Source organism: Maylandia zebra, linkage group LG3 (genome assembly GCF_041146795.1).
Source record: "Maylandia zebra isolate NMK-2024a linkage group LG3, Mzebra_GT3a, whole genome shotgun sequence".
Taxonomy (NCBI): domain Eukaryota; kingdom Metazoa; phylum Chordata; class Actinopteri; order Cichliformes; family Cichlidae; genus Maylandia; species Maylandia zebra.
Window position 1 is genome coordinate 32,740,181 of NC_135169.1, and position 16,618 is coordinate 32,756,798.

Genomic DNA, 16,618 nt, shown 5'->3' on the forward strand with positions numbered 1-16,618 from the left:
GACGAACAACAGCACCCCAAAGATGGATATCACCCTTGATAAAACAGTTGACTGCGTTCATCAAACGACCGTCCTGGATATACCATGGTTTGTTAAAACATGGTTGATTATAACATGGTATAACCAACATAACTGTCATAGGAGTTGCACTGCACGTTTGTGCAGCATTGTGCATTACCTGGCCAACACAGTGATATCGTCCCTGGGTGGGCTTGAACCACCAACCTTTCGGTTAACAGCCGAACGCGCTAACCGATTGCGCCACAGAGCCTGACAACGCGCAACCCACAGGTGTCGAGACTGGACGGGGGACTGGGGGAGGGTGTTCCGGTCTTTTTTGGTTGTTAACAGCCGAACTCGCTAACCGATTGCGCCACAGAGACTGACAACGCGCAACCCACAGGTGTCGAGACTGGACGTGGGAGTGGAGGAGGGTGTTCCGGTCTTTTTGGTTGTGGGGTAAATGATTTTGCAACAGAGACTGAGTGAAGCCAAGCAGGGGCGTCGAGAGAGGACCGGGTGGCTGGATGGAGGTGCTCTGGTACTTCCTCTCCATACCGCCTTGATTGTTTAAAATATGTGACTTGTAGGTCACACATACTTGGCAGCAAGTATGCAGTTGCGGACGAACAACAGCACCCCAAAGATGGATATCACCCTTGATAAAACAGTTGACTGCGTTCATCAAACGACCGTCCTGGTTATAACATGGTTATACCATGGTTGGTTAAAACATGGTTGATTATAACATGGTATAACCAACATAACTGTCATAGGAGTTGCACTGCACGTTTGTGCAGCATTGTGCATTACCTGGCCAACACAGTGATATCGTCCCTGGGTGGGCTTGAACCACCAACCTTTCGGTTAACAGCCGAACGCGCTAACCGATTGCGCCACAGAGCCTGACAACGCGCAACCCACAGGTGTCGAGACTGGACGGGGGACTGGGGGAGGGTGTTCCGGTCTTTTTTGGTTGTTAACAGCCAAAAGCTCTAACCGATTGCGCCACAGAGACTGACAACCCGCAACCCACAGATGTCGAGACTGGACGGGGGACTGGGGGAGGGTGTTCCGGTCTTTTTGGTTGTGGGGTATACGATTGTGCAACAGAGACTGAGTGAAGCCAAGCAGGGGCGTCGAGAGAGGACCGGGTGGCTAGATGGAGGTGCTCTGGTACTTCCTCTCCATACCGCCTTGATTGTTTAAAATATGTGACTTGTAGGTCACACATACTTGGCAGCAAGTATGCAGTTGCGGACGAACAACAGCACCGCAAAGATGCATAATACCCTTGATAAAACAGTTGACTGCGTTCATCAAACGACCGTCCTGGATATAACATGGTTATACCATGGTTGGTTATAACATGCTTATAACATGGTTGGTTATAACATGGTTATAACATGGTTGGTTATAACATGGTTGGTTATAACATGGCTGGTTATAACATGGTTATAACATGGTTGATTATAACATGGTTATAAGATAGTTGGTTATAACATGCTTATAACATGGTTGGTTATAACATGGCTGGGTATAACATGGTTGGTTATAACATGGTTATGACATGGTTGGTTATAACATGGTTATAACATGGTTGATTATAACATGGTTATAAGATAGTTGGTTATAACATGCTTATGACATGGTTTGGTTATAACATGGTTATAACATGGTTGGTTATAACATGGCTGGTTATAACATGGTTGGTTATAACATGGTTATAACATGGTTGGTTATAACATGGTTGGTTATAACATGCTTATAACATGGTTGGTCATAACAAGGCTGGTTATAACATGGTTGGTTGTAACATGGTTATAACATGATTGTTATAACATGGTTGGTTATAACATGGTTATAACATGGTTGTTATAACATGGTTGGTTATAACATGGTTATAAAATGGTTGGTTATAACATGCTTATAACATGGTTGGTCATAACAAGGCTCGTTATAACATGGTTGGTTATATCATGGTTATAACATGGTTGATTATAACATGGTTATAAGATAGTTGGCTATAACATGCTTATGACATGGTTGGTTATAACATGGCTGGTTGTAACATGGTTGGTTATAACATAGTTGGTTATAACATGGTTATAACATTGTTGGTTATAACATGGTAATAACATTGTTGTTTATAACATGTTTATAACATGATTGGTTATAACATGGTTGGTTATAACATGGCTGGTTATAACATGGTTATATCATGGTTGGTTATAACATGATAATAACATGGTTTGTTATAACATGGTAATAACATGGTTGGTTATAACATGGTTGGTTATAACATGGTTGGTTATAACATGGTTATAACATGGTTGATTATAACATGGTTATAAGATAGTCTGTTATAACATGCTTATAACATGGTTGGTTATAACATGGTTATAACATGGTTGGTTATAACATGATAATAACATGGTTGGTTATAACATGGTACTAACATGGTTGGTTATATCATGGTTACAACATGGTTGGTTATAACATGGTTATAACATGATTGTTATAACATGGTTGGTTATAACATGGTTGGTTATAACATGGTTATAACATGGTTGGTTATAACATGGTTATAACATGGTTGGTTATATCATTGTTGGTTATAAAATGGTTGGTTATAACATGGTTATAACGTGGTTGGTTATAACATGGTTATAACATGGTTTGTTATAACATGGTTGGTTATAACATGCTTATAACATGGTTGGTTATAACATGGCTGGTTATAAAATGGTTGGTTATAACATGGTTATAACATGGTTGATTATAACATGGTTATAAGATAGTCTGTTATAACATGCTTATAACTTGGTTGGTTATAACATGGTTATAACATGGTTGGTTATGACATGATAATAACATGGTTGGTTATAACATGGTAATAACATGGTTGGTTATATCATGGTTACAACATGGTTGGTTATAACATGGTTATAACATGATTGTTATAACATGGTTGGTTATAACATGGTTGGTTATAACATGGTTATAACATGGTTGGTTATAACATGGTTATAACATGGTTGATTATAACATGGTTATAAGATAGTTGGTTATAACATGCTTATAACATGGTTGGTTATAACATGGTTATAACATGGTTGGTTATAACATGGCTGGTTATAACACAGTTGGTTATAACATGGTTATAACATGGTTGTTATAACATGGTTGGTTATAACATGGTTATAACATGGTTGGTTATAACATGCTTATAACATGGTTGGTCATAACAAGGCTGGTTATAACATGGTTGGTTGTAACATGGTTGGTTATAACATGGTTATAACATTGTTGGTTATAACATGGTAATAAAATTGTTGGTTATAACATGTTTATAACATGATTGGTTATAACATGGTTGGTTATAACATGGTTATAACATGGTTGGTTATAACATGGTTATAACATGGTTGGTTATAACATGATAATAACATGATTTGTTATAACATGGTAATAACATGGTTGGTTATATCATTGTTGGTTAGAAAATCGTTGGTTATAACATGGTTATAACATGGTTGGTTATAACATGATTGGTTTTAACATAGTCATAACATGGTTGGTTATAACATGCTCATAACATGGTTGGTTATAACATGGTAATAACATGGTTGTTATAACATGTTTGGTTATAACATGGTTATAACATGGTTGTTATAACATGGTTATAACATGGTTGGTTATAACATGGCTGGTTATAACATGGTTGGTTATAACATGGTTATAACATGGTTGGTTATGACATGATAATAAAATGGTTGATTATAACATGGTTGGTTATAACATGGTAATAACATGGTTGGTTATAACATGGTTATAACATGGTTGTTATAACATGGTTGGTTATAACATGGTTATAACATGGTTAGTTATAACATGAATATAACATGGTTGGTTATAACATGATAATAACATAGTTGGTTATAACATGGTAATAACATGCTTGGTTATAACATGGTTATAACATGGTTGGTTATAACATTTTTGGTTATAACATGGCTGGTTGTAACATGGTTATAACATGGTTGGTTATAACATGATAATAACATGGTTGGTTATATCATTGTTGGTTATAAAATGGTTGGGTATAACATGGTTGATTATAACATGCTTATGACATAGTTGGTTATAACATGGCTGGTTATAACATGGCTGGTTATAACATGGTTGGTTATAACATGATAATAACATGGTTGGTTATAACATGGTAATAACATGGTTGGTTATAAAATGGTTGTTTATAACATGGTTATAACATGGTTGGTTATAACATGATAATAACATGGTTGGTTATAACATGCTTATGACATGGTTTGGTTATAACATGGTTATAACATGGTTGGTTATAACATGGCTGGTTATAACATGGTTGTTATAACATGGTTATAACATGGTTGGTATAACATGGTTGGTTATAACATGGTTATAACATGGTTGGTTATAAAATGCTTATAACATGGTTGGTCATAACAAGGCTGGTTATAACATGGTTGGTTATAACATGGTTATAACATGGTTGTTATAACTTGGTTGGTTATAACATGGTTATAACATGATTGTTATAACATGGTTGGTTATAACATGGTCGGTTATAACATGGTTATAACATGGTTGGTTATAACATGGTTATAACATGGTTGGTTATATCATTGTTGGTTATAAAATGGTTGGATATAACATGGTTATAACGTGGTTTGTTATAACATGGTTATAACATGGTTGGTTATAACATGGTTGGTTATAACATGCTTATAACATGGTTGGTTATAACATGGCTGGTTATAAAATGGTTGGTTATAACATGGTTATAACATGGTTGATTATAACATGGTTATAAGATAGTCTGTTATAACATGCTTATAACATGGTTGGTTATAACATGGTTATAACATGGTTGGTTATAACATGATAATAACATGGTTGGTTATAACATGGTAATAACATGGTTGGTTATATCATGGTTACAACATGGTTGGTTATAACATGGTTATAACATGATTGTTATAACATGGTTGGTTATAACATGGTTGGTTATAACATGGTTATAACATGGTTGGTTATAACATGGTTATAACATGGTTGATTATAACATGGTTATAAGATAGTTGGTTATAACATGCTTATAACATGGTTGGTTATAACATGGTTATAACATGGTTGGTTATAACATGGCTGGTTATAACACAGTTGGTTATAACATGGTTATAACATGGTTGTTATAACATGGTTGGTTATAACATGGTTATAACATGGTTGGTTATAACATGCTTATAACATGGTTGGTCATAACAAGGCTGGTTATAACATGGTTGGTTATAACATGGTTGGTTATAACATGGTTATAACATTGTTGGTTATAACATAGTAATAACATTGTTGGTTATAACATGTTTATAACATGATTGGTTATAACATGGTTGGTGATAACATGGTTATAACATGGTTGGTGATAACATGGTTATAACATGGTTGGTTATAACATGGTTATAACATGGTTGGTTATAACATGATAATAACATGATTTGTTATAACATGGTAATAACATGGTTGGTTATATCATTGTTGGTTAGAAAATGTTTGGTTATAACATGGTTATAACATGGTTGGTTATAACATGATTGGTTTTAACATAGTCATAACATGGTTGGTTATAACATGCTCATAACATGGTTGGTTATAACATGGTAATAACAAGGTTGGTTATAACATGGTTATAACATGGTTGTTATAACATGTTTGGTTATAACATGGTTATAACATGGTTGTTATAACATGGTTATAACATGGTTGGTTATAACATGGCTGGTTATAACATGGTTGGTTATAACATGGTTATAACATGGTTGGTTATGACATGATAATAACATGGTTGGTTATAACATGGTTGGTTATAACATGGTAATAACATGGTTGGTTATAACATGGTTATAACATGGTTGTTATAACATGGCTGGTTATAACATGGTTATAACATGGTTAGTTATAACATGAATATAACATGGTTGGTTATAACATGATAATAACATAGTTGGTTATAACATGGTAATAACATGGTTGGTTATAACATGGTTATAACATGGTTGGTTATAACATTTTTGGTTATAACATGGCTGGTTGTAACATGGTTATAACATGGTTGGTTATAACATGATAATAACATGGTTGGTTATATCATTGTTGGTTATAAAATGGTTGGTTATAACATGGTTGGTTATAACATGGTTATATGGTTGGTTATAACATGGTTATAACATGGTTGATTATAACATGCTTATGACATAGTTGGTTATAACATGGCTGGTTATAACATGGCTGGTTATAACATGGTTGGTTATAACATGAAAATAACATGGTTGGTTATAACATGAAAATAACATGGTTGGTTATAACATGGTAATAACATGGTTGGTTATAAAATGGTTGTTTATAACATGGTTATAACATGGTTGGTTATAACATGATAATAACATGGTTGGTTATAACATGGTAATAACATGGTTGGTTATAACATGGTTATAACATGGTTATAAGATAGTTGGTTATAACATGCTTATGACATGGTTTGGTTATAACATGGTTATAACATGGTTGGTTATAACATGGCTGGTTATAACATGGTTGTTATAACATGGTTGTAACATGGTTGGTATAACATGGTTGGTTATAACATGGTTATAACATGGTTGGTTATAAAATGCTTATAACATGGTTGGTCATAACAAGGCTGGTTATAACATGGTTGGTTATAACATGGTTATAACATGGTTGTTATAACATGGTTGGTTATAACATGGTTATAACATGGTTGGTTATAACATGGTTGGTTATAACATGGCTGCTTATAACACAGTTGGTTATAACATGATAATAACATGATTTGTTATAACATGGTAATAACATGGTTGGTTATATCATTGTTGGTTATAAAATGGTTGGTTATAACATGGTTATAACATGGTTGGTTATAACATGGTTGGTTATAACATGATTGGTTTTAACATAGTTATAACATGGTTGGTTATAACATGCTCATAACATGGTTGGTTATAACATGGTATAACCAACATAACTGTCATAAGAGTTGCACTGCACGTTTGTGCAGCATTCTGCATTACCTGGCAATAACAGTGATATCTTCGCTGGGTGGGCTTGAACCACCAACCTTTCGGTTAACAGCCGAACGCGCTAACTGATTGCGTCACATAGACTGACAACGCACAACCCACAGGTGTCGAGACTGGACGGGGGACTGGGGGAGGGTGTTCCGGTCTTTTTGGTTGTGGGGTAAACGATTGTGCAACAGAGACTGAATAAAGCCAAGCAGGGGCGTCGAGAGAGGACCGGGTGGCTGGATGGAGGTGCTCTGGTACTTCCTCTCCATACCGCCTTGATTGTATAAAATATGTGACTTGTAGGTCACACATACTTGGCAGCAAGTATGCAGTTGCGGACGAACAACAGCACCCCAAAGATGCATATCACCCTTGATAAAACAGTTGACTGCGTTCATCAAACCACCGTCCTGGTTATAACGTGGTTATAACATGGTTGGTTAAAACATGGTTGATTATAACATGGTATAACCAACATAACTGTCATAACAGTTGCACTGCACATTTGTGCAGCGTTCTGCATTAACTGGCAGTAAAGCTGACATCATCCCTTGGTGGGTTTGAACCACCAACCTTTCAGTTAACAGCCGAACGCGCTAACCGATTGCGCCACAGAGACTGACAACGCGCAACCCACAGGTGTCGAGACTGGACGGGGGAGTGGGGGAGGGTGTTCCGGTCTTTTTAGTTGTGGGGTAAACGATTGTGCAACAGAGACTGAATAAAGCCAAGCAGGGGCGTCGAGAGAGGACCGGGTGGCTGGATGGAGGTGCTCTGGTACTTCCTCTCCATACCGCCTTGATTGTTTAAAATATGTGACTTGTAGGTCACACATACTTGGCAGCAAGTATGCAGTTGCGGACGAACAACACCACCCCAAAGATGCATATCACCCTTGATATAATGGTTGACTGCATTAATCAATTGACCGAGTCTAGCATGGACGCCATTGTGAAACATAAATGGAGCATTTTGAGGAAGCAGTTGCACTGCACGTTGGTGCAGCATTCTACATTACCTGGCAATAGCATAGAACATGGTTGGTTATGACACGGCTGGTTATAACATGGTTGGTTATAACATGATTATAACATGGTTGGTTATAACATGGTTGGTTATAACATGCTTATAACATGTTTGGTCATAACAATGCTGGTTATAACATGGTTGGTTATAACATGGTTTTAACATGGTTGTTATAACATGGTTATAACATGGTTGGTTATAACATGGTTGGTTATAACATGCTTATAACATGGTTGGTCATAACAAGGCTGGTTATAACATGGTTGGTTATAACATGGTTGGTTATAACATTGTTATAACATTGTTGGTTATAACATGGTAATAACATTGTTGGTTATAACATGTTTATAACATAATTGGTTATAACATGGTTGGTTATAACATGGCTGGTTATAACATGGTTATAACATGGTTGGTTATAACATGATAATAACATGGTTGATTAAAACATGGTTATAAGATAGTTGGTTATAACATGGCTGGGTATAACATGGTTGGTTATAACATGGTTATAACATGGTTGGACATAACATGGTTATAACATGATTGGTTATAACATGGTTGGTTATAACATGGCTGGTTATAACATGGTTATAACATGGTTGATTATAACATGGTTATAAGATAGTTGGTTATAACATGGCTGCGTATAACATGGTTGGTTATAACATGGTTATAACATGGTTGGTTATAACATGGTTATAACATAGTTGGTTATAACATGCTTATGACATGGTTTGTTTATAACATGGTTAGAACATGGTTGGTTATAACATGGCTGGTTATAACATGGTTGGTTATAACATGGTTATAACATGGTTGGTTATAACATGCTTATAACATGTTTGGTCATAACAAGGCTGGTTATAACATGGTTGGTTATAACATGGTTATAACATAATTGTTATAACATGGTTGGTTATAACATGGTTGGTTATAAAATGGTTATAACATGGTTGGTCATAACAAGGTTGGTTATAACATGGTTGGTTATAACATGGTTATAACATGATTGTTAAAACATGGTTGGTTATAACATGGTTATAACATGGTTGGTTATAACATGGTTATAACATGGTTGATTATAACATGGTTATAACATGGTTGGCTATAACATGGTTATAACATGGTTGGTTATAACATGGCTGGTTATAACATGGTTGGTTATAACATGGTTATAACATGGTTGGTTATGACAAGATAATACCATGGTTGGTTATAACATGGTAATAACATGGTTGGTTATAACATGCTTATAACATGGTTGGTCATAACAAGGCTGGTTATAACATGGCTGATTATAACATGGTTATAAGATAGTTGGTTATAACATGCTTATGACATGGTTATAACATAATACCATGGTTGGTTATAACATGGTAATAACATGGTTGTTATAACATGGTTGGTTATAACATGGTTATAACATGGTTGGTTATAACACGCTTATGACATAGTTGGTCATAACAAGGCTGGTTATAACATGGTTGGTTATAACATGGTTGGTTATAACATGGTTATAACATTGTTGGTTATAACATGGTTGGTTATAACATGGCTGGTTATAACATGGTTATAACATGGTTGGTTATAACATGGCTGGTTATAACATGGTTATAAAATGGTTGGTTATAACATGATAATAACATGGTTTGTTATAACATGGTAATAACATGGTTGGTTATAACATGGTTGGTTATAACATGGTTATAACATGATTGGTTATAACATGGTTGGTTATAACATGGCTGGTTATAACATGGTTATAACATGGTTGGTTATAACGTGATAATAACATGGTTTGTTATAACATGGTAATAACATGGTTGGATATAACATGCTTATAACATGGTTGGTTATAACATGGTTATAACATGGTATTTATAACATGGTTATAACATGGTTGATTATAACATGGTTATAAGATAGTTGGTTATAAAATGCTTATGACATGGTTTGGCTATAACATGGTTATAACATGGTTGGTTATAACATGGCTGGTTATAACATGGTTGTTATAACATGGTTATAACATGGTTGTTATAACATGGTTATAACATGGTTGTTATAACATGGTTGGTTATAACATGCTTATAACGTGGTTGGTCATAACAAGACTGGTTATAACATGGTTGGTTATAACATGGTTATAACATGGTTGCTATAACATGGTTGGTTATAACATGGTTATAACATGGTTGATTATAACATGGTTATAAGATAGTTGGTTATAACATGCTTATAACATGGTTGGTTATAACATGATTGGTTATAACATGGTTATAACATGGTTGTTATAAAATGGTTGGTTATAACATGATTATAACATGGTTGGTTATAACATGGTTGGTTATAACATGCTTATAACATGTTTGGTCATAACAATACTGGTTATAACATGGTTGGTTATAACATGGTTTTAACATGGTTGTTATAACATGGTTATAACATGGTTGGTTATAACATGGTTGGTTATAACATGCTTATAACATGGTTGGTCATAACAAGGCTGGTTATAACATGGTTGGTTATAACATGGTTGGTTATAACATGGTTGGTTATAACATTGTTATAACATTGTTGGTTATAACATGGTAATAACATTGTTGGTTATAACATGTTTATAACATGATTGGTTATAACATCGTTGGTTATAACATGGCTGGTTATAACATGGTTATAACATGGTTGGTTATAACATGATAATAACATGGTTGATTAAAACATGGTTATAAGATAGTTGGTTATAACATGGCTGGGTATAACATGGTTGGTTATAACATGGTTATAACATGGTTGGACATAACATGGTTATAACATGATTGGTTATAACATGGTTGGTTATAACATGGCTGGTTATAACATGGTTGTAACATGGTTGATTATAACATGGTTATAAGATAGTTGGTTATAACATGGCTGCGTATAACATGGTTGGTTATAACATGGTTATAACATGGTTGGTTATAACATGGTTATAACATAGTTGGTTATAACATGCTTATGACATGGTTTGTTTATAACATGGTTAGAAAATGGTTGGTTATAACATGGCTGGTTATAACATGGTTGGTTATAACATGGTTATAACATGGTTGGTTATAACATGCTTATAACATGGTTGGTTATAACATGCTTATAACATGTTTGGTCATAACAAGGCTGGTTATAACATGGTTGGTTATAACATGGTTTTAACATGGTTGTTATAACATGGTTATAACATGGTTGGTTATAACATGGTTATAACATGGTTGATTATAACATGGTTATAAGATAATTGGTTATAACATGCTTATGACATGGTTTGGTTATAACATGGTTATAACATGGTTGGTTATAACATGGCTGGTTATAACATGGTTGGTTATAACATGGTTATAACATGGTTGGTTATAACATGCTTATAACATGATTGTTATAACATGGTTGGTTATAACATGGTCATGACATGGTTGGTTATAACATGGTTATAACATGGTTGATTATAACATGGCTGGTTATAACATGGTTGGTTATAACATGGTTATAACATGGTTTGTTTATAACATGGTTAGAACATGGTTGGTTATAACATGGCTGGTTATAACATGGTTGGTTATAACATGGTTATAACATGGTTGGTTATAACATGGTTATAACATGGTTGGTTATAACATGCTTATAACATGTTTGGTCATAACAAGGCTGGTTATAACATGTTTGGTTATAACATGGTTTTAACATGGTTGTTATAACATGGTTATAACATGGTTGGTTATAACATGGTTATAACATGGTTGATTATAACATGGTTATAAGATAGTTGGTTATAACATGCTTATGACATGGTTTGGTTATAACATGGTTATAACATGGTTGGTTATAACATGGCTGGTTATAACATGGTTGGTTATAACATGGTTATAACATGGTTGGTTATAACATGCTTATAACATGATTGTTATAACATGGTTGGTTATAACATGGTCATGACATGGTTGGTTATAACATGGTTATAACATGGTTGATTATAACATGGCTGGTTATAACATGGTTGGTTATAACATGGTTATAACATGGTTGGTTATGACAAGATAATAACATGGTTGGTTATAACATGGTAATAACATGGTTGGTTATAACAAGGCTGGTTATAACATGGTTGATTATAACATGGTTATAAGATGGTTGATTATAACATGGTTATAAGATAGTTGGTTATAACATGCTTATGACATGGTTGGTTATAACAAGGTTGGTTATAACATGGTTGATTATAACATGGTTATAACATGGTTGTTATAACATGGCTGGTAATAACATGGTTATAACATGGTTGATTATAACATGGTTATAAGATAGTTGGTTATAACATGCTTATAACATGGTTGGTTATAACATGGCTGGGTATAACATGGTTTGTTATAACATGGTTATAACATGGTTTTTATAACATGGTTATAACATGGTTGGTTATAACATGGTTATAACATGGTTGATTATAACATGGTTATAACATTGTTGATTATAACATGGTAATAACATTGTTGGTTATAACATGTTTATAACATGGTTGGTCATAACAAGGCTGGTTATAACATGATTGTTATAACAAGGCTGGTTATAACATGGTTGTTATAAAATGGTTGGTTATAACATGCTTATAACATGTTTGGTCATAACAAGGCTGGTTATAACATGGTTGTTATAATATGGTTGGTTATAACATGCTTATAACATGGTTGGTTATAACATGGCTGGTTATAAAATGGTTGGTTATAACATGGTTATAAGATGGTTTATTATAACATGATTATAAGATAGTCTGTTATAACATGCTTATAACATGGTTGGTTATAACATGGTTATAGCATGGTTGGTTATAACATGGTTATAACATGGTTGATTATAACATGGTTATAAGATAGTTGGCTATAACATGGTTATAACATGGTTGGTTATAACATGGCTGGTTATTACATGGTTGGTTATAACATGGTTATAACATGGTTGGTTATGACAAGATAATACCATGGTTGGTTATAACATGGTAATAACATGATTGGTTATAACATGCTTATAACATGGTTGGTCATAACAAGGCTGGTTATAACATGGCTGATTATAACATGGTTATAAGATAGTTGGTTATAACATGCTTATGACATGGTTATAACATAATACCATGGTTGGTTATAACATGGTAATAACATGGTTGTTATAACATGGTTGGTTATAACATGGTTATAACATGGTTGGTTATAACACGCTTATGACATAGTTGGTCATAACAAGGCTGGTTATAACATGGTTGGTTATAACATGGTTGGTTATAACATGGTTATAACATTGTTGGTTATAACATGGTTGGTTATAACATGGCTGGTTATAACATGGTTATAACATGGTTGGTTATAACATGGTTGGTTATAACATGGCTGGTTATAACATGGTTATAAAATGGTTGGTTATAACATGATAATAACATGGTTTGTTATAACATGGTAATAACATGGTTGGTTATAACATGGTTGGTTATAACATGGTTATAACATGATTGGTTATAACATGGTTGGTTATAACATGGCTGGTTATAACATGGTTATAACATGGTTGGTTATAACATGATAATAACATGGTTTGTTATAACATGGTAATAACATGGTTGGATATAACATGGTTGGTTATAACATGGCTAGTTATAAAATGGTTGGTTATAACATGGTTATAACATGGTTGGTTATAACATGCTTATAACATGGTTGGTCATAACATGCTTATATCATGGTTGGTTATAACATGGTTATAACATGGTTGGTTATAACATGATAATAACATGGTTGGTTATAACATGGCTGGTTATAACATGGTTATAACATGGTTAGTTATGACAAGATAATAACATGGTTGGTTATAACATGGTAATAACATGGTTGGTTATAATATGCTTATAACATGGTTGGTCATAACATGGTTATAACATGATTGGTTATAACATGGTTGGTTATAACATGGCTGGTTATAACATGGTTATAACATGGTTGACTATAACATGGTTATAAGATAGTTGGTTATAACATGCTTATAACATGGTTGGTTATAACATGGCTGGGTATAACATGGTTGGTTATAACATGGTTATAACATGGGTGGTTATAACATGATAATAACATGGTTGGTTATAACATGGTTATAACATGGTATTTATAACATGGTTATAACATGGTTGATTATAACATGGTTATAAGATAGTTGGTTATAAAATGCTTATGACATGGTTTGGCTATAACATGGTTATAACATGGTTGGTTATAACATGGCTGGTTATAACATGGTTGTTATAACATGGTTATAACATGGTTGTTATAACATGGTTATAACATGGTTGTTATAACATGGTTGGTTATAACATGGTTATGACATGGTTGGTTATAACATGCTTATAACGTGGTTGGTCATAACAAGACTGGTTATAACATGGTTGGTTATAACATGGTTATAACATGGTTGCTATAACATGGTTGGTTATAACATGGTTATAACATGGTTGATTATAACATGGTTATAAGATAGTTGGTTATAACATGCTTATAACATGGTTGGTTATAACATGATTGGTTATAACATGGTTATAACATGGTTGTTATAAAATGGTTGGTTATAACATGATTATAACATGGTTGGTTATAACATGGTTGGTTATAACATGCTTATAACATGTTTGGTCATAACAATGCTGGTTATAACATGGTTGGTTATAACATGGTTTTAACATGGTTGTTATAACATGGTTATAACATGGTTGGTTATAACATGGTTGGTCATAACAATGCTGGTTATAACATGGTTGGTCATAACAAGGCTGGTTATAACATGGTTGGTTATAACATGGTTGGTTATAACATTGTTATAACATTGTTGGTTATAACATGGTAATAACATTGTTGGTTATAACATGTTTATAACATGATTGGTTATAACATGGTTGGTTATAACATGGCTGGTTATAACATGGTTATAACATGGTTGGTTATAACATGATAATAACATGGTTGATTAAAACATGGTTATAAGATAGTTGGTTATAACATGGCTGGGTATAACATGGTTGGTTATAACATGGTTATAACATGGTTGGACATAACATGGTTATAACATGATTGGTTATAACATGGTTGGTTATAACATGGCTGGTTATAACATGGTTGTAACATGGCTGGTTATAACATGGTTATAACATGGTTGTTATAACATGGTTATAACATGGTTGGTTATAACATGGTTATAACATGGTTGATTATAACATGGTTATGAGATAGTTGGTTATAACATGCTTATGACATGGTTTGGTTATAACATGGTTATAACATGGTTGGTTATAACATGGGTGGTTATAACATGGTTGGTTATAACATGCTTATAACATGGTTGGTTATAACATGCTTATAACATGGTTGGTTATAACATGCTTATAACATGTTTGGTCATAACAAGGCTGGTTATAACATGGTTGGTTATAACATGGTTTTAACATGGTTGTTATAACATGGTTATAACATGGTTGGTTATAACATGGTTATAACATGGTTGATTATAACATGGTTATAAGATAATTGGTTATAACATGCTTATGACATGGTTTGGTTATAACATGGTTATAACATGGTTGGTTATAACATGGCTGGTTATAACATGGTTGGTTATAACATGGTTATAACATGGTTGGTTATAACATGTTTATAACATGATTGTTATAACATGGTTGGTTATAACATGGTCATGACATGGTTGGTTATAACATGGTTATAACATGGTTGATTATAACATGGCTGGTTATAACATGGTTGGTTATAACATGGTTATAACATGGTTTGTTTATAACATGGTTAGAACATGGTTGGTTATAACATGGCTGGTTATAACATGGTTGGTTATAACATGGTTATAACATGGTTGGTTATAACATGGTTATAACATGGTTGGTTATAACATGCTTATAACATGTTTGGTCATAACAAGGCTAGTTATAACATGTTTGGTTATAACATGGTTTTAACATGGTTGTTATAACATGGTTATAACATGGTTGGTTATAACATGGTTATAACATGGTTGATTATAACATGGTTATAAGATAGTTGGTTATAACATGCTTATGACATGGTTTGGTTATAACATGGTTATAACATGGTTGGTTATAACATGGCTGGTTATAACATGGTTGGTTATAACATGGTTATAACATGGTTGGTTATAACATGCTTATAACATGATTGTTATAACATGGTTGGTTATAACATGGTCATGACATGGTTGGTTATAACATGGTTATAACATGGTTGATTATAACATGGCTGGTTATAACATGGTTGGTTATAACATGGTTATAACATGGTTGGTTATGACAAGATAATAACATGGTTGGTTATAACATGGTAATAACATGGTTGGTTATAACAAGGCTGGTTATAACATGGTTG